This window comes from Neopelma chrysocephalum, unplaced genomic scaffold (assembly GCF_003984885.1).
Source record: "Neopelma chrysocephalum unplaced genomic scaffold, ASM398488v2 Primary Assembly neopelma1_43, whole genome shotgun sequence".
NCBI classification, from domain to species: domain Eukaryota; kingdom Metazoa; phylum Chordata; class Aves; order Passeriformes; family Pipridae; genus Neopelma; species Neopelma chrysocephalum.
The window spans coordinates 18,486,511-18,508,618 of record NW_020897702.1 but is presented as its reverse complement, the minus strand read 5'-3'; the positions used below and the strand labels follow the sequence as shown (position 1 = coordinate 18,508,618).

General features: G+C 38.4%; 1 protein-coding gene across 19 annotated transcripts in view; it reads left to right on the top strand.

Annotated features, from left to right (window-relative positions):
- Positions 1 to 22,108, top strand: part of DLG2 (discs large MAGUK scaffold protein 2) — a 1,039,246-nt gene that overhangs the window by 896,916 nt on the left and 120,222 nt on the right. The window contains exon 1 of one of the 19 annotated variants that reach the window (XM_027677528.1): positions 18,996 to 19,341. The exons of the other annotated variants lie outside the window; for them this stretch is intronic. The gene's annotated coding sequence lies outside the window, so the exon portion shown is untranslated. Of the gene's footprint in view, positions 1 to 18,995; positions 19,342 to 22,108 lie in introns of those variants that run through there. 19 annotated transcript variants of the gene reach the window in all.

The window sequence follows — 22,108 nt, the reverse complement described above, 5'->3', positions numbered from 1 at the left end:
CTTTTGAAGGAAAACAGTGTGGGCAGGGAAGTGTTTCAGTTGGATTTTTAAAGTAATCTGTACATGCATATTACTACATACTCATATTATTTAAAGTAAGATGAAAAACAGTGTTTAAAGCAAATGTGGTGAGGTGTGTGACTACCTCAGTTCTGTTGGGAATTCATTCCTTAGCCACTGGTTGACCTATCAAAATGGGGTTTGGCTCTTGCATGCTCAGTGTGAGTTATAGCAATGTAATTCCAGCCATAATAACTTTCATATTCTCAACTAATGTTTGTTGATCGTAAGTATTTGCAGGTCCAGGAACTGCAAATGTTCCTACTCGCACAAATCAGGCCCAAAGTGAGTAATTTGAGATCTTACATCTCTGGGCATGCTTAAAAGTACTGGTCATAATCTTTCCAGACTACTACACTTCAGAGGCACAATGAGCTGTTTTGGAGAGGCATTTGACTGGTTATTATTTAAATACTTAAGCAAGCAATGTTTGGCATCCTGGGATTCCTCAGAAATTAGTGGTGGTGACTGCAATCAGTAAATGAGAAGTGAAGATCGTTATCCTTTGTGAAACTCTTCAGAACTGACTGTACACACTTAGCAGCTCGTTTCTTGATATCTTGATTCTGAAAATGTGGAGGTGTAAAGTGAGGAAAATTTTCTTCTCTTTTCTTCAGGATTAGGAGTTTTATAAAGAGTTCAAACCTGGGTATCTTTCCATATGTAACTATAATTATAAGCTGATTTTTACATGGGAGACATATCTGGGGTTTTTGTGTTAACTCAGTTTAGTAAAAATGCTTCCCACAAAAAAATCAAGCATTTGGATTCTACTTCTATCATATTTTTCTGAGAATTTCTGGAGCTGTGTATGATTTAGTATAGGATTTGATTACAGCAATGAAAACATGTTAATTTGCAATCACGAGCACAAATACAGGCTAGGCAGAAAATGAACTTAGAGCAGCCCTGAGAGGAAGGTCTTGGGGATGTTGATTTACGAGAAGCTCAAAATGATTCAAAAATGTGCACTTGCAGCACAGAAAGCCAGCCGAGACCTGGGCTGCATCAAAAGCAACGTAGCCAGCAAGTCAAGGGAGCTGATTCTGCCCCTCTCCTCTGCCTTTTTGAGGCCCCACCTGGAATGCTGCATCCAACTCTGCAGTACCCAAAACAAGAAACATGTAGACTTGTTTGAGCTAGTCCAGAGATGGCCATGAAGATGATCAGGAGGCTGGAGCACCTCCCCTGTGAAGACAGGCTGAGAAAGCTGGGGTTGTTCAGCCTGGAGAAAAGAAGGCTTCAGGGAGAACTTAGGAGACCTTATGGTACCTAAAGGGGCCTACAAGAAATCTGGAGAGGGATTTTTTATAAAGGCATGTAGTGATAGAACAAGGGGTAATGACTCTAAACTGAAAGAAGGTAGGTTTAGATTAGATATTAGGAAGAAATTCTTTACTGTGAGGGTGGTGAAGCACTGGCACAGATTACCCAGAGAAGTTGTGGATGCCCCATCCCTGGAAGTGTTCAAGGCCAGGTTGGATGGGGCCCTGAGGAACCTGGTCTCCTGCCCATGGCAGAAGGGTTGGAACTAGATGATCTTTAAGGTCCCTTCCAATCCAAACCATTCTATGATTTCTCTGCATTTTCTTTACTTTCTTTCTTTTTTATTTTTTAATTTTTTTTTAATAAAAAGAAAGGAAGTCTTCCAAGTTGTTTAACACAAACAATACAGGAATAAGCTTTTTTTTTTTTTTAATCCTCAAAATTATGGAGAAGGGGAACAGAAAATACTTTGAGCCATTTCACTTGCCTGGAAATGCTTTGTTTACGCAGAAGGTGGGGTTCTCTCAAAATTAATGTCAATGTTGGCATCAATTTATCGTTAAGGTTCCTAAATTTGAGTTCCTCCATGTGGATACCTGTAATGCTCCAGCTTCCACAGCAGCAGGGTTGTGACACTGGACAGCAGTGTCTGAGGGACCAGCATGGGGCTGGCAGATACAGTGCAAGAGCTCACAGCAGCTGAGGCCAAGTGAGACAGTTGGAGCATAGCACATGGTACCAAAACCTCCCATGCTTAGGCAACTTAATCTTCTCCCTATACTTCCTTCATGGTCAAGAGTAAACAGTTGTAGACCAGGATCCATGTTATCTCTTTCAAGCATTTACTAATTGATATCCATTGACCATTAGGGCAGTGTAAACAACAGGGCCAGATATCGATGTATTCGTTGTAGACCATGTAGAAGTCATCCATTCTCAGCCTAAATATGAAACTATGCTAAGCACTGCAAGCTAATGTTGTGTGCTTACTGATACCGGAGAGTTTGTTGCTCTTTTCTGCTCCCTTGCAGGGATCTGGTATTCTTCTGCCTCTGCACTGGGTAACTCAGCTTTCTAAATGACAAGAAAATGAAATAAACTGAAAAAAAAAAATCCTGCTGTGTTAGTGACTTGTCATATTAACAGGAGACCTGAAGGAAAAAGAAGGGTAAGAGAAAACAGGGGAAGGAGTGTCCTTCCTTAGCAGCAGCAAATGTGATGTTGGCTCTTCAGAGCTGTTGCAACTTCCCAGGTAATCAGAATCTGAGCGAAGTTGTGGTCAAAGACAGTTTTAGTACAGGGAAGCAGGTCTCTGAAACAAAAGGTTGTCAGTGAGAGGTAGGGCCTCTTTTGAAATGCCAACCTCTTGATACCAGAATTAAATACTATGGAAATAATTGCCTCTAGGTGAAATTCATGACATAAACAGAAGGAAAAGTACATATAAATACTTTATTGAAGCACAAAGAAAGAAAAATAGTGTGATGAAGTTGATTGATTCCTTGAAGGCCCTATATTACTGATGCTGGGGAATAAAGTTTTCCGAAAGCATTCAATAACCTGATATTAACAGAAGCAGAGTTAGATAAATAGGGAAAGCTTAGAAAACTATCCAGGAATTATGTGGAAATACGGAATGATTCTGGTTGGAAGGAGCCTCTGAAGACCCTCTATTCCAACCGTCTGCTCAAAGGGTGGCAACTCATCCAGGCTACTCAGGGCCTTCCTCAGTCAGCCTTCTTCAGTCAAGTTCTTAGTATCTCTAAGGATGGAGATCCACAGCATCTCTGAGTAACGTGTTCCAGTATTTCACCACTCTCATGGTGATTTTTTTCGCTTTTAGGTTTAGTCAGAATTTTTCCTTGCTGGAACTTTTGGGTTTTGCCTCTCATCCTTTTTCTGTGCACCTCTAAGAATGTTTTCTCTCTATCTTCTCTAGACCTTCCCATTAGGTAGCTGTAGACAGCAAAAGATCCCCTTTTGAGTTTTCCTCTTATGGATGAGCAAACCCAAGTGTCTCAGACTCTCCATCTGCATGAATGCTACGACGGGTTTAATCAGAGTAAACTATAAATGCTAAGGCAGATCTCCTGCTGTGCTGAATATCCAACTCACTCTTCGAGGAGAGTGCCAACCTATTTTAATCCCACAGCCCTGTGGAGCTCTGATGTGAATTATTGCCGATGGTAGAAGACAGAAGAGATGTTATTGCTTGGTTACAGGAGAACATCTTTGTTCCATGTGACTGCTCCTTTTATTACAAACCTTAGCGTATCAAGGAACAAATCACATTGCTGCTGCCTGCTCTTCTCTTCCTTAAAGTTTCATTAATTAGTTCATAAAAGCAGCTACACATCTCAAATGCATTTGATTTCATATTCCAACGTGCTTTGGAGGACTAAGGATGAAGTTATACTTGCTAAGATACAGAGGTGCAAAGGGGACTAGGAATAACACAAAAAACAGAACAGAGCTTGTGCCTGAGAATAATGAAGAGCTCACCCAAAGCACCATTATGCTGGGAAGCACCTGGCTGCTTTATTATACTTTCATGTATTTCAGAGGTTCTCATATATATATATATATTGTGCTTTTTTGCCTGAAATTGCTTGCAATTTAGATTAGATTAATTTAATGTAAGAAATTTTAAGCAAATTTTGAGGGAGTCTTTTTTTTTTTAATCAAAATGCTGCTTTTGAGGCACTAACACTGTCTAAATGTGAAAGAGAATCCTCAGACATTTAAATAAAACCCATATTTGGTGACCCTATAATGTCAGAATAGGGCTGCACCAATTATATTTCTACAGATTTAAAAATCTAGAGGAGGAATAGGTCACAAAGCTTTTCAAATTATACAAAATGTGATCATAGAGTCCTACAATGGTTTGGGTTAAAAGGGACCTTAAAGATTCAGCAATTCATGTGCTAATTCTTTCCAATGCTTATTCATTTCAGTAGATATTAAAATATGTGCATCATTTCCCTTGTGGATTTTTCTCTCTTTCAATTCCTAATCTCTTTTTTTCATGCCTTTCTAAATGAAGATCTTTAAGTATATAATATTTTGTCCCATGAAAGTGGCCCTACATTACAACTTCTCTATTTTCTCTTTGCCAAACTAAAAACCTTTATAGTAATTTCTTTAAGTCCTCAGCTGTCTTTCTTTGGGGCTGTTTTGACTTTTGTCCCAATGTTTTGCTGTCATTTTTGGGCAACAGAATGTTCTTCAGTGTTTTAGTACCAGTGTCCTCGGTACCCGAATACACATTTATAGTCTGCATTTTACTCCCTTTTCTGCTTGGTCTAAGCACACCAAACCCAAGCAAATTGCCCAACCATTTTTACTGCAAATTCCTTTTGAAGAGTCACTCCTTTCAAGCATCCACAGCAATGGCTTTCATTTTTTGTTTGTTTATATATATCACATTTGTTGTTTATATTCAGAGAAATTTCATTCAAATAGGACTAACTTAAGAAAGAACCAGATCATAAAACAGGACTTATGTTCTCTAATTTTTGTTACCTTTTATAGCAGTCTTTGTTCTAGCTTCACATTTAGTCCAAAGAGGTTTATCTTTCAAAGCCGTTGATGAAAATGCTGGAAAATGTGTGTTCTTGTATTTAATCCATCTGAAACCCCACTGAAAATATCTTCATTCAGCAATCATTTTGTACTTTTAAATAACATTTTGAGACACAAACCCTTTCCTTGTCACTTAATACGGTCTTTACTGATACTGTATGGCACACAGCCTCTAGTGTTCATTTGGACGCCTCCCAGAACACTATTATGCTTAAAGACTTTTTTTAATTGGTCCTCTTTTTAAAGTCAGGAATGAGGCTTTTTTTGAAGAGGCATATTTTCAATGTAATCATGTCAATGGTATTACATTCTCTTTTTTTTTTTTTGTAGTTACTTTAATTGCACTGATAGTAGGCTGACTACTCTGTGCTTACCCAGACATATTTTCTGTCCATCTGGATAACAATTTTTTCAGCCTGATGGAGTTTCTCTGCCATTCAAGGTGCACTAAGGAGGAAAATCTATAAAACAGATGTATCCTCATCTGTCACTTCAAGAGCTCTTAGACATTAATTAATCATACCTATTTATATATAATCTTCAATTCCCAGTTAATAATGTTTAGTTCTTACTTTGTTTTTAGTAAGCATTCTACAAATTACAGACAGGTATTTCATTCCTTTCATGTAAGTGCATCATCCTATTTCCTTCCAAAAGCTGAATAGAAATATTTCGCGAATAGCTCCCTATGTGCTGCAATACTATTAAGAATTTTATTATCTTGAACTAATGATGGATCTACACCGCTGCTCAGAGCTTTTTTCACTGTGGAACCAGGAAGAACTTTTCATAGAATCACTGAATCATTAAGGTTGGAAAAAGACCTCCAAGATCATCAAGTCCAGTCTTTAACCCAGCACTGCTGTGTTCACCACTAAACCATATCCCCAACTGCTACATCCACACGCCTTTAAAACACTTCCAGGGAGATGTGCTTTTGAGCCCATCTTGCCCTTTCTAGAGCCATATCTGTCGCTGCTAAAGATTAAACATTAGGTTCTGTGATTAAACATTAGGTTCTGCAGAGCAGTAAGCTGAAGGATCCGTTTGTTATCTGAAGGCTCAGCCAACTTTTCAGCCACATGCGTAAAAACTTTAGGTGCAAACAATGAGCTCAAACTCTGTGTCTGTGATCCCCATGTTAATAGAGAGTCACAAATGAAATTTTCTTGCATCCAGGGCATCAAAAGTGCCTCTTCTAGTGGCATTTTTTCGTGTTATGAAACTGCCTGGCAGTTTTCTGTTTTCTTCCTCTAGGGGCAAGTTCTGCGGTAATTTTCCCTTGAACGGTTCTATGAAAAAAAACAACAAAAAAATCCCCAGCAAACCATATATAAGGACAGAGGCAAAATTATCTCCTGAGCTGAACCCATAAAACCCTGACAACAGAGTCCTGTTTCTTTGTCTTGGGATGCCTGAGTGGCGAATTCTGCCCAGAGGCTTGCATGAACGAATGTGTGGCTAGCAAAAAATCACTTTTTTCACTTGAAGGCAGAAGGTAACTGAATTTTCACCAGAGATTTGAGGGAATACAATAATAATAGTTTGTTATCTTTTAAGTACTCTCTCAGCATTTACCTAGATGCTGATCAATGATACAAAATAATGTAATACATTCAGCCTGACAAGCTGAGGAGTTCAATGTGGAGATTGTGCCTTATGTTAAGGGCATGCAGCCCAGAAGAGGATGTTAGTGTTGGATCGAGACTGACTAACAAGGAGAAATTAAATAGCCATATCTGTCGGTACTGGTTTTGGATAGTCTTTTAGGGCCAGCCCTTAGCTACCAACTTGATGTGTGCCTCATTCTTCAATCCATAGGTGTAAAGTGCTCTCTCTTAAAGAGAATATGGTTTTGTAAGTGCTAATTTTTTTATATATATTTTCAAGAGGATTAAGAGGTTGATGACTGCTCTATTTTGGGTTCAGAGAGAGAACAATTTTGAGGAAACAAATCTCACCTTGATACAGATCCAAAATTTGAGCTTTCTGAAAACAAGAACATAGGGAATCAGTTTACTGATTCCCTATTCTGACATTTTAAGAGGCCTGGAATTAGTTCTGGATGTGACAGACAATATTTGAGTTTTTACTTAGTTGTTCACTGTTATCTTCCGTTCCTTAAGAAGACTGGGCCAGATGGAGTCCCTGGGGTGAGATGGAGGAAGCTCCTTCACAGTGGAGAACAGAAGGTGCTAAAAGCTAAGGGAAACTTCAAGGTCTGAGAGGTGAAAGGATCACAGGAAGAAGATGGTAACCTGCAGCTCCTGTGCAGGCTGTAAGAGTTTCTGAGAGGAGGGGACAGAGGGAACAGGAGTGCTGGTGTGGGGTCTGCTGCTCCTTGGAGAGACCCTGAGTTAGAAGCAGTAATGAAGTGCAGAGCCTGTCCTCCCATGGGCTGTGATGTGCCAGAAAAAAACTGTGTATAATCCCTGTATAACCTCTCTCTGATTTAAAATAATCACTTTGGTGTCATATATACTTATAAACAATGTTTGGAAGTATTCCCAAACTGGAATATTTTTTCCCTTGCTGTCAAATTGTTGCCAGGGCCCCTGGCACATTTTAGCCTAGCACTACATGATTTGGAAGCCAGCGTAGGTGCACCAGCCCCAGGGGCCAGGTTAAACTTTGGGATAGTGGGAGAGTTAGGTCATACAGATGCAAGGTGCTCCAAGCTGTCTCAGGGCATGGGAATTATCTTGGAAACATCTGAGTTACTAATTATAAACATAGCCTTTGAGGGCTTTCTAATTAAAAATGTCATGTTTCTAATAAAACCTTCATATTCTGAGTCCAAGAGTCTTTCAGATCCATCTGACTGGAAGCCAAAGGCTACCTCTATATCATTAGAGTTTCAAGAAGTGCAGAATGTGAACATAGGGTATAAAGATTTTTTTTTTTAAATACCTTTTTCCCCAGCAGTCAGAATGTCAGAGAACCAGGACAAATGCTCATTTTGAGATCTCCAGGCAGCTCAGTGCTGCTGTGTGCTGAACGACCTGTTGGTACCATCCAGTCTTTGCAGCTCCTGCACTGGCAGCCTGCCAAAAACTTGAGGGTCACCCCTAATTTGCCTATTTATTATAGATTGAACACTGCACAATGTACAAATTTTCATAAATCTACAAAGGTTTGGGGTTTTTTTAATTAATGCAAATCTTTTTGCAACTTTTAATATATGCTATTAATCAGTTTCATGAGCTATGGGGAGATTAAACCAGGTGAATAAAGCCAAAGGAACAAATAGCACTTTTTTGACCTAAAATCCACCTTTCTTGCAAGTGCTGATGTGCTTTTAAAAGCAGTTGTTAGGAAATGAGCTGCAATTTCTGATTGTTCCCATGCTTCTACTTAGCACAGACATTGCATGAATACCCCTATAGATGCTCATGCAGCTGGAGACAAATCCATTTAACCACTGTAAATTATTCTTCTGCACTTACAGACCACTCTGATCAGCAACACTGTGGTGCCTTTCCTGAGCCTCAGTATCCCTTTGCTGGGCTAGAGAACATTAGAAGCGTCAGAGTAACCAGATAACCCCCATGTTTTCTGTAAGAAGAGTTCATTTTTAATGATGATGGCAAAGGAGAACATAAATGAGAGAGGGAGTTAGAAAACTTACATAAAATACATTGAGAGATTGCCTGGTAATTCTCTTTGTTTCTAATATATATGCAACTGAGGTTGATTTGTGTTTCCAAGATAGTTAGGATTTGTATAGATGTCTGGACTAAAATAGCTGAGGAACCATGCTAAGTCTTCCTCTTCCCATCCTAAAGCCTCAAATGCTGAGAAGTTATCCTTAATATTTTTTTTTCTCTTACAGTAGCATTTTCTATTAAACCAGTAAAATCATGACAAAATGAGCAAAAAAGAAATTATGGAAGATCAACTATGGGACTTTTTCACACGTACTCCATTATAATTTTTTTCTGGAAGGGGGGGAGGATAGGATACATGCCGTGCCATGTAATAGGAGAAACTGTTCACTGACAATGCTGCATCTGGGTGTTATTAACAGGCACTGTTTGCATGTGGCAGAGTGGAAAAAAAAAGCAAAGAAATTAACCTTATTACACAAAACACTGATTTAGAACCCATCAGTAGCATCATATCTTGGGCCAGATACATTAATGTATCTGGACATTTAACTCCTGGCGCAGTCGGGGGTGTAGCTTCATTTGCAGAGAAAATCCCAATTGTTCTAATAATCATTATTTTGTTGACGGCATTACTGTTTAGAATAGACTACTTCATTTGGAAGAGACCTATAAGGATCATCTAGTCCAACTGCCTGACCTGGCCAATTCAGGGCTGACTATAAGTTAAAGCACGTTGTTAAGAGAATTGTGCAAACGCCACTTAAACACTGACAGGCCTGAGGCATTGACCACCTCTCCAGGAAGACTGTTCCAGTGTTTGAGCACCTTCTCAGTAAAGAAAGGCTTCCTATTTATTAGTAGGCACCTAATTAGGGACTTCCTGTGCTCCCAGTAAACTACCTACTCTACTTATTTGTCCTTTATATTAGGAGTAAAGGGAAAAAATATTTTAGTAGGGTACATTTTGGTAGGATATTATGACTTTGCCAAAGTGCCAGGATAATTCAGGTGGGTTTCTGGTTCCTAGCAGTTCTGTTTTCCTGGTGAGCTCCTTTCCAGGCTATTGGAGCAATTGTAAGCATAATAATTGTGTCATTTTTTCCCTTCTCATGTATTAGCATGAAGTTGCAGAGGTGGAGTATTTCTTGGCAGGATTAGATGCCTGAGTCTTTCAGCAAGTTTCACCTGGACTTACCAAGTGTACTGTAAAATTATCCTAATAATGTTCAGTACAGGGCATGCCTTCACAGAGTAGTTGCCTTTCAACTGTAATTTAAAGAGTCCTCAGATGCAGAAAATAATTTGAAACATTATTTAGATTTCAGCAGTCCTAATATTTATCACATAGATAAAATACATCATTAGTTTAAATTAATATGGACACTGCCAGTAACATTACTTCAAAGAAAAAGAAAGGCTTTTTAAAATGATGTTTTCTCAGCTGTCAGTGCTGTCCTTGGTGATTATATACCATATGATGGCAATTTTTCTTCCTCAGTACAATACTAAGGACTACTTTGAGTCTTTCAATGACTTATCCCTCTGTCATTTCTCTTTATAGCATATACTCTTAAATTTTAATTAACTAAACATAAGCTGTGTCTCTTTCATAATTACTACTACATGAGAAGAAATAAGAGGATTTTGGTTTGATTGGAAAGGTCAAAAATAACTTCTGGCTATAGCATCCAATCTCATGCCATTTGATGTTTCTTGCCCACAGGAAGCTGTTAACTTTATTCACCAGGTGTAAAAGGGAAATTAAAGAAAATCAATCATTTAAAAGGAATGTGTTACATTAATGAATATATTAAGATCCCAAATAGATTTAATTCTTTCAGAAAAAAAAAAGGCCTGAATTTCTGATAATTTCATTCAAAGAAAGACCCTGAAATCATTCCATGAGTAATAAATAACATGTGTTAAATTTTGCAAACATTGATTTCATACAGTAAATTGATATTTCCCTAACTTTCTACAAGTCTTCTTAAGTCAAGAAGTTTGTAGTTTAAAACCAGATGCTTATTTGAAAATTAAGTGCAAACCAAGGAGGATATAAGAGTACATTCTTCGTCTTATATAGCATTGGTACAGAAATTATGTTACAGAAAAAAAAATGTTAATTATGATTTGACTTCCAAAATTATGTTTCTTAGGATTCTGAGAAAAGACAAACACATACCTCAGCAACTGTACATGAAAAATGCATATATAATTGAACAATTCATCTGAGTTTGTGATCATTTGCATTTAATTTCCATCAAATTTCTCGATGAACTTATTGTTATTAATATTTTTATAATTCATATATTTCATAGGAATATTTGCCCAAGAAATGCAGTACTAATATTTACACTTCACCAGGCGGCAAACTAAGAAATAGTATATGGTTATTAAGAAAAAAAAAAAGTAACAGATAAAACCCCATATATTCACTACAAATTATTTGCTCAGCTCTGCTGCTTGGTTATACTCAGAAAAGCTTTATTTACTAATCTCTTCTTTTTATTAGGATATAGGTAGTGTAGTTTAAATTTATACACAGGATTTACATTTTTCATCCTCCTAAAATATCCTGTTATTTCAGCAGGTAAGAGCTGAAGTACCATATTCCAATGGAATGCTTACTGGGAAACAAAGTAATTAAATCTACTGATAAAAAGCAAAAGGATTTTTTTCACCTCATAAATTTCTGTACAAGCTTATTTTTATGTGCCCAGAACTTTGATGATACTTTCAAAGATGTAGTTTTTATTACTTTCTAAGAGAATACGATGGTATCCGTAGGATCACACATTGCCTGGACACCTCCCATTTATTAAGATATGAAGCTGGCTACAGTCTCCACAGGGAGTCATCTTCCTAACTGCTCTGTCCTTTCGTGGTGTATTGTACACAATGTTTTCTTTGTAAGGGTCATATTGTTTCTTTCAAAAGTAGCCCATTTTCATCATCTTACTGCATTTTCATACATTGTTATTGAAGTCCTCATTTGGTACCAGCACAAAGCAATATAGATTACCCACTTTCCACATCTTCACCTCAGGATCACTTTGTTTTTGTTGTTCTCATTCAAGTATGTCACTTCTGATTATTCTGCCCCCAAATCACATTTTAACAATAAGTGTGTTCTCTGAGAACTGGAGCTGAAAAGTTCCTTTAATTTGTATCCCTGCTTAGTGACAGTGCTTTTTTATTGTTTGCTCTTGTATCCCTTAGCCTGACATAGGTTGCTGTCTGCTGTGCAATATTACAACGGGGAAGGCCAATATAATTTTTTTCCAGTTGTGGTTAAAAGCAGAAAAAAAATACTGCACGAAATCACTCTCTAACTCTTACAAAACTATTTGCTTTGAAGGTGTTTCAGTTGCCTGCAGCATAAAAGTTTAAATACATCATTCTTTTTAGTTCATCTTTGCAATATCTGCATGAAACAGTGCTCAGCTGAGAAAGTGAGTCCATCCCAGTGTCCATCCCAGGACACACAAAACTCCTGCAGCAAATGTCCCAAGTACCCAGCTACTACCATTTGCTCCTGCTTTTCTTTCCAAGGTGCTCACTAGAATAGCAGTGGAGTTGAAAGCATAAAAGAGAGAAGGCAATCAACTTCCTCCTCCCCACTGCTGCTCTTAACTTTTATCTTTGCTCTTTATTTTCCATGTGATTTGCTTCCAGTTCTGGTGGTATCTAACAGAAAGCTGGTCAGAGCACAGGAGTACACAGCTACAAATTAAGTGCTGGAAACTGTATGTCCTCAGCTTTAACATGTGCCGTCTCTCTGTTCCATTCTTCATCATTCCCTGATAAATCCCATGATGTCATTTAAGAAATCTTAGCCAAATGTTCGTTGTATCTACATAGTGTGAGTTATTTCAGTAGGGCTTCACTCAGAGATTCTGATGGTGTAGTGAGAATAAGTATTTATATTTTACCTCCTTTAATTCTTCAGTTCTTCAATTAAAGGTCTTAGAGCACTTTCTCACTCCTAATTAATCCTCAAGCTGTAAGTAGTTCAAGAACAGAGCCTCTAATCAGTGTCCTGGTTCCTGGATCCCTTCAGACACAGTCCTCACAAAATGGTGACTTGTCCTTAAGTGCCCAACTGAGCTCAGACTCTTTGGAAGTTAGTTACCAGGTATAAATGTGATAGAATGGCAGACATTTCCCTGTTCACGGTCACTGCTGACCAGTAGATGAATTATCACTGCCATTCATGCCTTCAGAGTGCCTGGACAGTACAGAAATACACTGAGCATGACAGTCCCCTCAAAAAGTAAGTTCACCAGGGTACCGTCACCCCTAGCTAACCAAAAGGGTTTCTGGTGAGAGATGAATGAATTGTTCTGACATTAGAGCCAAGATAGTAAATCTGCGGTTTCAGCAAGGCTACAGATGATTCCTGCTGAGCTGAAGGAGGGTTTGCCGTATCCCAAATGAGAATAATTTCTTCCTTTTTTTTTCAGAGCAGTACTTCGCTCTGATGCTCCTGCAACTCCACATATTATTCATTGTTGGGAGGTACTTCATTGGAAAATTCATTAGTAATGGAAAAAAACCTGCAGAAGTAAATTTGCAAGAATGCTGGCACAGATCTAGCTTGAGTATCACCTACTGTCCTTCCTCGGCTTGTCTGGATCCTAAACTGCTTTGTATGTTCAGGCTCCAGGAACGGTATAACCACGGAGTTCAATATGAGTAGGTTAAATTCACTTGTGTTGTCACCTAAGCTAATTCATTTGGAGCTTGCATGGGTATCTCTACATTGCTCTGCCATCTGCATTGTAGTTAGTCATCCAGGCTTCAAATTTTCTTTCCTGAAAGAAAACTGTAGGAGGGGAAAACTTAATCTGATAGTGTGTGTGTGTGTGCACACGCGTACTGATTCCTGTGCTAGCTCTTTGTCACAGTCAGTGCAGAAGGTATCCTCAGGTGATGCTGCTTATTTTTTGCAACCTACCACAAATGCAGGCCTGAATTTCACTTTTCTCATAAAGACTGTTTTGTGTGCTTGTGTCCCTTTCCGTGAGTAGCCCCTTGTAGTACTGCCACAGGACTCTTCAATAAAGCAGCTCTGCTTTCTGCACCATACATACCATGCCTCGTATCACTCTCTACAGCTACCTGAAAGGAGGGTGTAGACAGGTAGGGTAAGTCTCTTCACCCAGGTAACAAGCGACAGGACAAGAGGAAATGGCCAAAGGTTGCATCAGGGGAAGTTTAGATTAGATATTAGGAAAAATGTCTTCACTGAAAGAGTGGTCAGGCATTGGAACAGGGTGCCCAGAGCAATAGTGGAATCACCATCCCTGGAATGGTTCAAAAAACAGGTAGTTGTGGTGCTTAGAGACACAATTTAGTGGTGGACTTGGCAGTGCTGGGTTAATGGTTGGACTCAATGATCTTAGAGGTCTTTTCCAAGTGTAATTATTCTGTGGTTTTTACTGTGATGTCTGCAGAGCTGTTACTTTCTCCATGTGTCAGTAATTGCTGTAGGTAACATGAAGGACTATGCCAAGCTGACAGATTTTCATCACCATCCTCAGAGGAGTCAAGTGTATCATTCCTGTGCTATACTTCTTACCCAAATCAGCCACCTACTCCTCCCACCACAGAGTGCACGCAAAGTTAAACTGTGAATCAAAGGAGGATCTTCATGGCTTCACCATTCTTTGCCATACAAAGCTGTTGACTCATTTGCTCCCTGTTCCAGGCTTACAAGGAGTTGATTGTGGAACCTTCTGTTTGTATAAAAAATGCTTGTCTGGTTTGCTACTGCATTTAAACTTTTACTTAATAGAAAATGGATCTTTAGCTACTTTTCCAGCTCTTGGAGTTATTAAGTCCTTTATGATTTGTTTTGGATTTGAATATAAAACTTCAGACAAATTTAACTCATTTAAAATGGAACAGCAGAAGGAAACACCAAGGTTAAATGGAAAATAAAAGTCCTGAAAACAAAACAAAACAAAAAACCCCAAAACAGTTCTGGATTCTGAACTATATCTTCCAAGTTTCTCAGTTCTTTTAACCACATGAACATAAGCCATAAAGAAAATCAACATTTTTATGAAATCTCAGACTGTTTCTGAGATATCCACTGACTTAAAAATGGGTTGCTGTAGTATTCCAGGTTCATGGGGTGCTATAAAAGGCTTTTCAAATCAAATCAAATCAAATCAAATCAAATCCAGGCAGCCTCTCCAGAGGCTCTAGGGAAAGTGCCATCTGGCCTTCCTTCCTTTTAGCAGCTCTTCTTTATTACTGATAGGATCATTCATATTCTCAAGACTATGAAGCCACCATTAAGAGAGTTCAACCTTCCTAACTAGCAAAGTAAGTTCTTATCATTGCCCTTGATCAACTGGAATTGCTCTCTTGGGTGTCTGTTCATTCAGACCTAGCTGACTTTCCCTTTTAATTCTTTTTTTTTCTATATTTTTTCAAACATGGTCCTCATTGAGAAAGAGGACTTGAGCCTTCACTCTGTACTTGTAGCAAAAAAGATGTCACTTGAGGAAGAAAAGTATTGTATTTCAGAAAAATATTATTATAGTAATAGCGCTCATACAGTCTGTTATCTTCAAGGCCCTAATTTATCTAAATATACACCTTTATTAATTTGTACTTAAAAAGATTAATCTTAGAAACTGAGACTCTATTTAAAAACTGCTCTTAAATGAAATTTCAAGTGTCCTGCATTGGAAGAAAATTAATTTCTGCATTACCCTGCTGTGGCAATTAAATTATTTTACATTGTCACTGTTGTTTATTTTGCAGTGCAGGATGTATGTAGGTTACAGCAATGAAATCTGTCTGACTCATTGTGTACTATTTTCCCATATATTTATAAAAGGACAAATTCTTGTTGGATTCAGACCATAGACAGTGGAGTAGTTTGTGAAACTTGTAAATCCTCTGTGGTCTCAGCTGGCATTGAAAATTTGATAGATTTCTGTACTCAAGAGGAATGATGATTCTATCTCACCCTGCTGCCCTTCAGAGTGTATAGGTTGGGAAATTCCCTGTAGCTAGGAATTGCCTTTATCAAGTGTCATAAAGCACCTTTATGTATGCTCAGCTGATTTTGATTTTAAAAAAAGGTAGGTCTCAGAATTAACTAAACTCATACAGATTTCCTGGTAATTCTTAGCTGGATTAGGGAGGGAGAGCTAAATTAGTACCTTTGCTGGGAGGAAGATGGGCAGGGACTTGCAGCCCTTGAGATTCTCTGTCTGTAAGGGGCCCAGGAGAAGCTAGACTGTTGTAAAGTGATGCAGATTGATGAAGAGCAGTGGGTTGAGCCTGAGATGAAAGGAGAAACATCTATAAGAAACAAAGTGTTTTTACAAACGCTGATCATTGGAAAGCTTGGGTTTCTTGTTGTTACTGTTCTTCTGGATGGTATTGTCTAATAAATGCCCAGTCCTTTTTTAAATCCTGCTTTGCTCTTTGGTTTAGAGATACTCTCTGACAGTGCCATCAAAAGGCTATCAGATCAAAGAGTGTAAATCTAAGGTAAGAGTGTATCCAGTGTAAGTCTGACAAAAAAATCAGTGAAGGAATGGAAAAGCCAATTTGCTAAATGCAGGACACTGAATAAATACCTCTTTAGTTTGCAAGATGGCTTCTTAGGCCACAAGGCAAGGGTACTGATCATCCATACCATCTGGCATAGACTGGAAATTATCTCTGTTGGTGCACGTTTTTTCTCCTGGAACTCTAGGTCCACGCTGTGGAGATTCTGGAGATCTAGTTAACAGTATTAGCTAATTTGTGATCTTGACAATATCAAATCTGCCTGTAGTTTTTCTTAATTTGAAATTATCTTTGCTTCTTCTGCTCTTGTCATTTCAGCTGAATGCCCTGATTTTTCCCCAGTGCTCTGTGTGCTCACTTTAGATAGCAAATAAAATGTTTAAGATGTGTAGTCAATATAGTCCACATGATTATAGAAGAAAGAAGTAATGTTTTGGTAGCAAATGGGAACACTTTAGTCTTTTCTTTTTGTTATTTCTTTCATTTTTAGATCATTTCTAGTTTGCAGCTTGAAGCAAAGAACATCAAAGTCAATACTAAATGTGTTTGTTACAAATGCCTTAAAAATACATACTTTCTCTATATATGTAGGTATATAGAAATCTGGCAGCCATATGGGATTTTCACACACCTGTCAGTGAAGTGAGTAAGTTTGAATGTGAAAAGTCTCACGTTCTGCACCAGAGTATAAGAACAGAACCCGAGGATATAGGTTGTGTGTTGGGCGTATCAAATCATATAGAAGGTAGCACTTTTACAGAGCACTACATTGCTGAATATTACGGCAGTATCAGCTATATTACCCATGGAAAGGTAACATGGAAGGCAGCAAAACTGATTAAAAATTGCAAGTAAGTGTGAAGCAGGGTAGAAATTTTTCTTGGAATTGTGGCTCTTATGTAATACCGCAGACTGTGGTTTATGCATGCCACCTACACACAGCTATGAAATATTGCTGTGGCTTACATTATTGGGATATTGGTCACTTTTACAAACATTTTCTTCAGTAAATGTGAGCTGAATTTTAGAGTGAATGTTATATTGGGCAAGGAGATTCAACCAAGCATTGCTTGTGTCTTAATCCCATTGCACCAAATTATTATAAGGCAGTGTCGTGTTTACACAGATCCTTGGGAAGCCTCTTGAAATCTGAATGTTTAAGGCAAAACAAAAAAGAAAATAGGGCATTCTGGCAGATATGGTTTGAAACTGTCTCTTTTAAAAAATAGGTCAGAAAACCCTAATTAGTGCACAAGACAATGAGCTGTTGTCATTGGGCCATTTTAGGGAACCTCCATGACATGCACGTGAAATATATAAGCCCTTGAGAATAGAATTTGGCTCTAAAAGCCAAATCCAGTGGCACAGGTCTCTTTGCTGCTTCTTAATGAGCCAGGGTCTATCATTTGAAATATTTGCTGCCTATATTGGATTATTCTCAATCAGCATCACTGGAGAATCCAATTATTGGATCTCAGCTGCCCTTTCTTCTGAGAAAGATGGAGACATCAAAACCAATACTCTGATTGAGTCCTAATATGTCTCTCCTACATTCTGTCACCCAACTCTAAAGAGCTTTTCCTTCATACAAGCTGCTATAGTAAGAGCCAGCAGAACATGCAGAAACACTGCTGGCCTTAAGTGATTTTATTCTCACATAGTAAAGGTGCTGAACACAGAGACAAATGAGGAATGGGGTGGAACGAGCAGCTGAGAAGAGGAGAAAAGGGATATATATAGGACTAGCTTTTGCTATGCACGAAATACAACACCCTGTTCCCACATTGTGACGCACATCAGTCAGTCCAGATGGTGAGAAGGGTTGGGTTTCTGCCTGGGGCTGCTGGCGCAGACTTCATTTGCATTCCTCAGCCCAGTTGTTCATCGAAAAGCATCCAGGCAATGCACAACTGCTCACACACACAACTGCACTCACCTTCCCAAGCACAACCTTTCTTTATGGTACCAAAAACTGGGGGAGTTTTACAGGCATGGGAACAAAAGGAGCTTCATCAAGTGTTTAGGTTCTAAATGTAGCCCTCTGAGAATCATCATCAGTGATGTAGAAGTAGAAAATTCTCTTGAATAAAGGGTTCATTCCCACTCCATACTTACACAAATAGCCTTGAATTTGTGTAAAACACAGACAGGATTCCTGGAGCTCAACTCTGAAAGAGCAACTTCTGCTCCATCGTAAAAGAATTGCCATGCAAAGCCCTTTCCAGTGGCTAATCCCTGGCAGTGTTTTACCATTTACCATAACTAGTTTTACCTGCTAGAGGCTAATTTTGAGTGCTAATCTGTGGCATGTGCAACAATTGTGATTGTTATTGCTGTAATTAATCCCATTTGAAAATGTTTAGTTTAATTGTATTAATGGGTCTAAGCTTTAGGTATTTGGTTCTGTTATTTTGTTTCTGTACATTGACTATAAAAACAATGCAAGCATATGGGGAAAAGAAAGCATTAGAGAAGTGAAGAGCGTCACAAATACATATTTTTAATTTTGAGGATGTTCTTAAAATCTGTCAGCATTTTTAAGAGGATTTTAAAATGTATACAGAATTTCACCTAACAAGTATATTGCTTTTAACAGTCATTCTGCCTGGAGTAATGTTTTTAGGTTATCCATGCTAATATCCCTGGAATTTGCCTGAATAATTTCCATTCATGATAGTGGAAGTTACGAAGCCTGTGTTAGTCACTCAACAAGAACTGTGTCTTTAAGAAGGGAAGATTTCATGAAGATTTAAAAAAAAAATCACGAAAGCTGTTATCTGGAGGATATTGAAGCTACATTTACTACTGTATTAAGAAATATTTAAGTGAAGAATTTGTATTGGTAGATGGTTTCCTCTCTGAGTTTTGCCTCTCCCCCCAGTGCAGTTGATCATTCCACCTTAACAAGGTGCAGTGATTGACAGGTAGAGATGTTGCACAGAGCAGAAGGTGGGAGTGTGCTCTATTGGTTTGTGCTTGTACATCCTGAGCACCAATTACTGTCACTGCTGCCAGTACGGATGTGTTTATCAGGATGAGTTATAGCAGAATATATGTACACAGGCAGTGTGTATGCTGGATGACCACCCCCTGTGATGTAAAATATGAGAGTCTGGGAGCTACCGTTTTATAATTCATCAGGTTCCGCAACTGAATGTTGTTGGTTGGCTTAGTTATAAAGGCAAGTGTGAACCGAACAGCAGACAGGAGCATCTTGCATTGAGAGTCCTGCGAAGCTGCATTTGGTGACGGGGCTCTGCTTTTGTTCAAGTGAATTCAGTCTTCGGTGAGTGATGGGGGTTCTGTCGAGCTAAAGCTGTTATTATATAAGCTGGGAAAACCTGCCTGCTAGTTTTAGTGTATTTTGCTGCTGGAAATCCTTGTCTGTGGTTGGTTTTAGACTTTGCAATATTTTCAGTTGTGTACGTTACTGGCACAAAACGAGATGAAAAGAAAAATGTAATGATGAATTATTCACCATCGTGCTGTGAGGATCTCTTTCCTAGCTAAAGTTACTTTCCTTTAGTGAATGTGTCGGGGGTTCAAAGAAGCTACAAACCAGCAAATCTACCTGTCAATTAATTGCTTTTATTAGCGGTTAAAGAGAGTGATAGCTGTGGCTTTTGTAACAAGAGGAAGGAAAAGAAAAAGCAAATATCAGAAGCATTTACAATGCCTTCCTCTTTTGTACATGTGCCTTTTCATATGCAGCATTAAATCTTTTGTGTGCAGTGAGGGGCTGCAAAGAATTTGGATAGTAGAGCTTTTTTAATTAGATAATAGGTAAAATGGTAGCTTCTCTCTGTTTTCGTGGTAATATGCTTAGTATCACATTAAAATGAATGATTCCCCATCTTGCATAACAACAGTGGTGAAATATGTGTAAGATGAAAGGCAAAGGGAGACTTTGAAACAAACTGTGGGAACATGATTATAGCGCAGCTAAGCAGGGAAAGGTATATTTCCTATAACATCTGCATGACTTTTTGAATTTCATCAGCTTTAGATTCTTTGCTCAGATTGTCACTTGCTTCTGTTTGACCTCTGTATCTTTTCAAGCAAGCTCCGTTAATGTGTTGACATTATTTTGCCAGTAACATTTAAAGATCAGTAAGCCTGCAATTTTTTTTGTTGCTTTAATCAGAAAGGAATTGAAAAGCAGAGTTTATGAGACTAAAATATTAACATTGCTGTACAATACCTACATCTCTCTTCAGGAGAAGTAAATCGTCACAAGCAACAATTTTAATTCTCTTTTTATCAGTATCAGTATTATAATCTTTTCTTTTGTCTCATTGTAGCGGGGTTTTTTTGTTGTCTGTGGGTTAGAGAGGCAAGTTTTTTGTGTCAAAATATCAAGAGGACTTGGCAGAACAGCACCTGTTGTCTTATTGCTGTATTATTAGTAGCTGGAGAGAGACACTCTCTTCCAGAGACCTCTCATCTGGTATCAGTTCAAACTGTTTACTATGTAGTGATTTTAACTTTTATTGTGACTTCTGACTTAGAAATAATCTGTTCTGTGAGCTATATGTCAAAGCTGCAGGACTGATGCTGGTTTAATTAGTAAGGTGTCTATTTTAGCATCATTTTTTATTGAAAGAGGAAGACTATTGGCAAAGTGGACTTTGCCACACACCTCCCTCACAGAGCAGATTTCCGCTTACTCTTTATAAATCATAAATATGAAAAAAATCAGAATTTTTTGTGATGATCATTTCCTGGCTGCCTAAAAGACTAGGGCCTATTTCTAGGAAAGAGTGTATACCTTTGTCAGCAGTACTTTTTTTAAGAGTATTTCACTGCTTTTTAAGTATTCAGATCTATTTTCAGTGACCCCTGTGCTAGCAAATGCATTTCTTGAAGTGTGAGCTTCTGGCTTTGCAAGTTCTCCTCCTTTCAGAAATCTGTGATACTGCATCCATCTGTCTAGGCATTTATATTGCGTGCATCACAATGGTGTAATCTCAGCAATCTGAACATTAACCATGTAAATGTATGTACTGTAACTGAGGAAGTATAAATTGGGACAGGAAAAGCAACCCTAAAAGAGAAACTTATGATACGGGCATATGGGCTCTTGTGGGCACCAGAGATCCAGACTCACCATATGTTATTACACAATAAATTAAGCTGACAACTAGTTCAATCTCCAGGTAGTGGTATGGAGGCTTGGGCACAGATGAGCTTCTCAAAGTTCAGTCCAAATAAGACCAAGGGAAATAGCTGGAGAATGTAGCAAAAATCACATTTTATCCTGGGTGCATGCCTACTACTGCTTTGTGGTCCTAGTCCAGGAGGGGTGCTGAAGGAAAAACAACAGTGACTAACAGTTGTATTTTAAATCATCTCTGACCTGGAGAACACAGTTGTTTTATCTGGATATTAGCTTAGTACTGTGATCCATTCCTCCCACCTGGCAGTAAGTGACAGCAATGCTCTCCATGGAGTATCATGTCTTGAATACCCTTAGTTACCAGGGCTGGTCCAGGTAACATCTGTCTGTGCTGTTAGTGCTACATCCTGCTGGAAACACTCTGCACCATAACTCCAAGAAGTATGTTGGCTTCCTGTTCATTTCTGAATATTTTAGGGTTGATGCATAGCAATCTTGAGTAGCAGAAATCTGCTCTCCAAAAGTAATCTTTCTCTGCTTTTACCTTTTGGTTACAGATGAAACCAACCAAGGCACCTATGTTCAGATTATCTCTTGTATAAAATATAGATGCTGGGGAAGAAGATCCTAAATAAAAGTCTTAGCTCAGGAATTGATTTTTTTTTCTTTTTAATTTGATCTGAAACACCTCAGATATACTGACCTTCAAGTTTGCTATGAAGTCCCATGGCAGCTAGTGGCCAACATTTTTTGGTGAAATAGGTTATTGGATAATGCAGCATTAGTCTTTGGAGAGTTATTTTTTGGTTTGCAGGAAATATAACTAATGTGTGACTGTGTAGTTGTGCAACTGTGCTCTTTGTGTCAGAAGTGATTGGAGATTGAGCAGGAGTGTGTAAACTCATATACTTGTGTGCCTGTAACACTTCTATTTTCC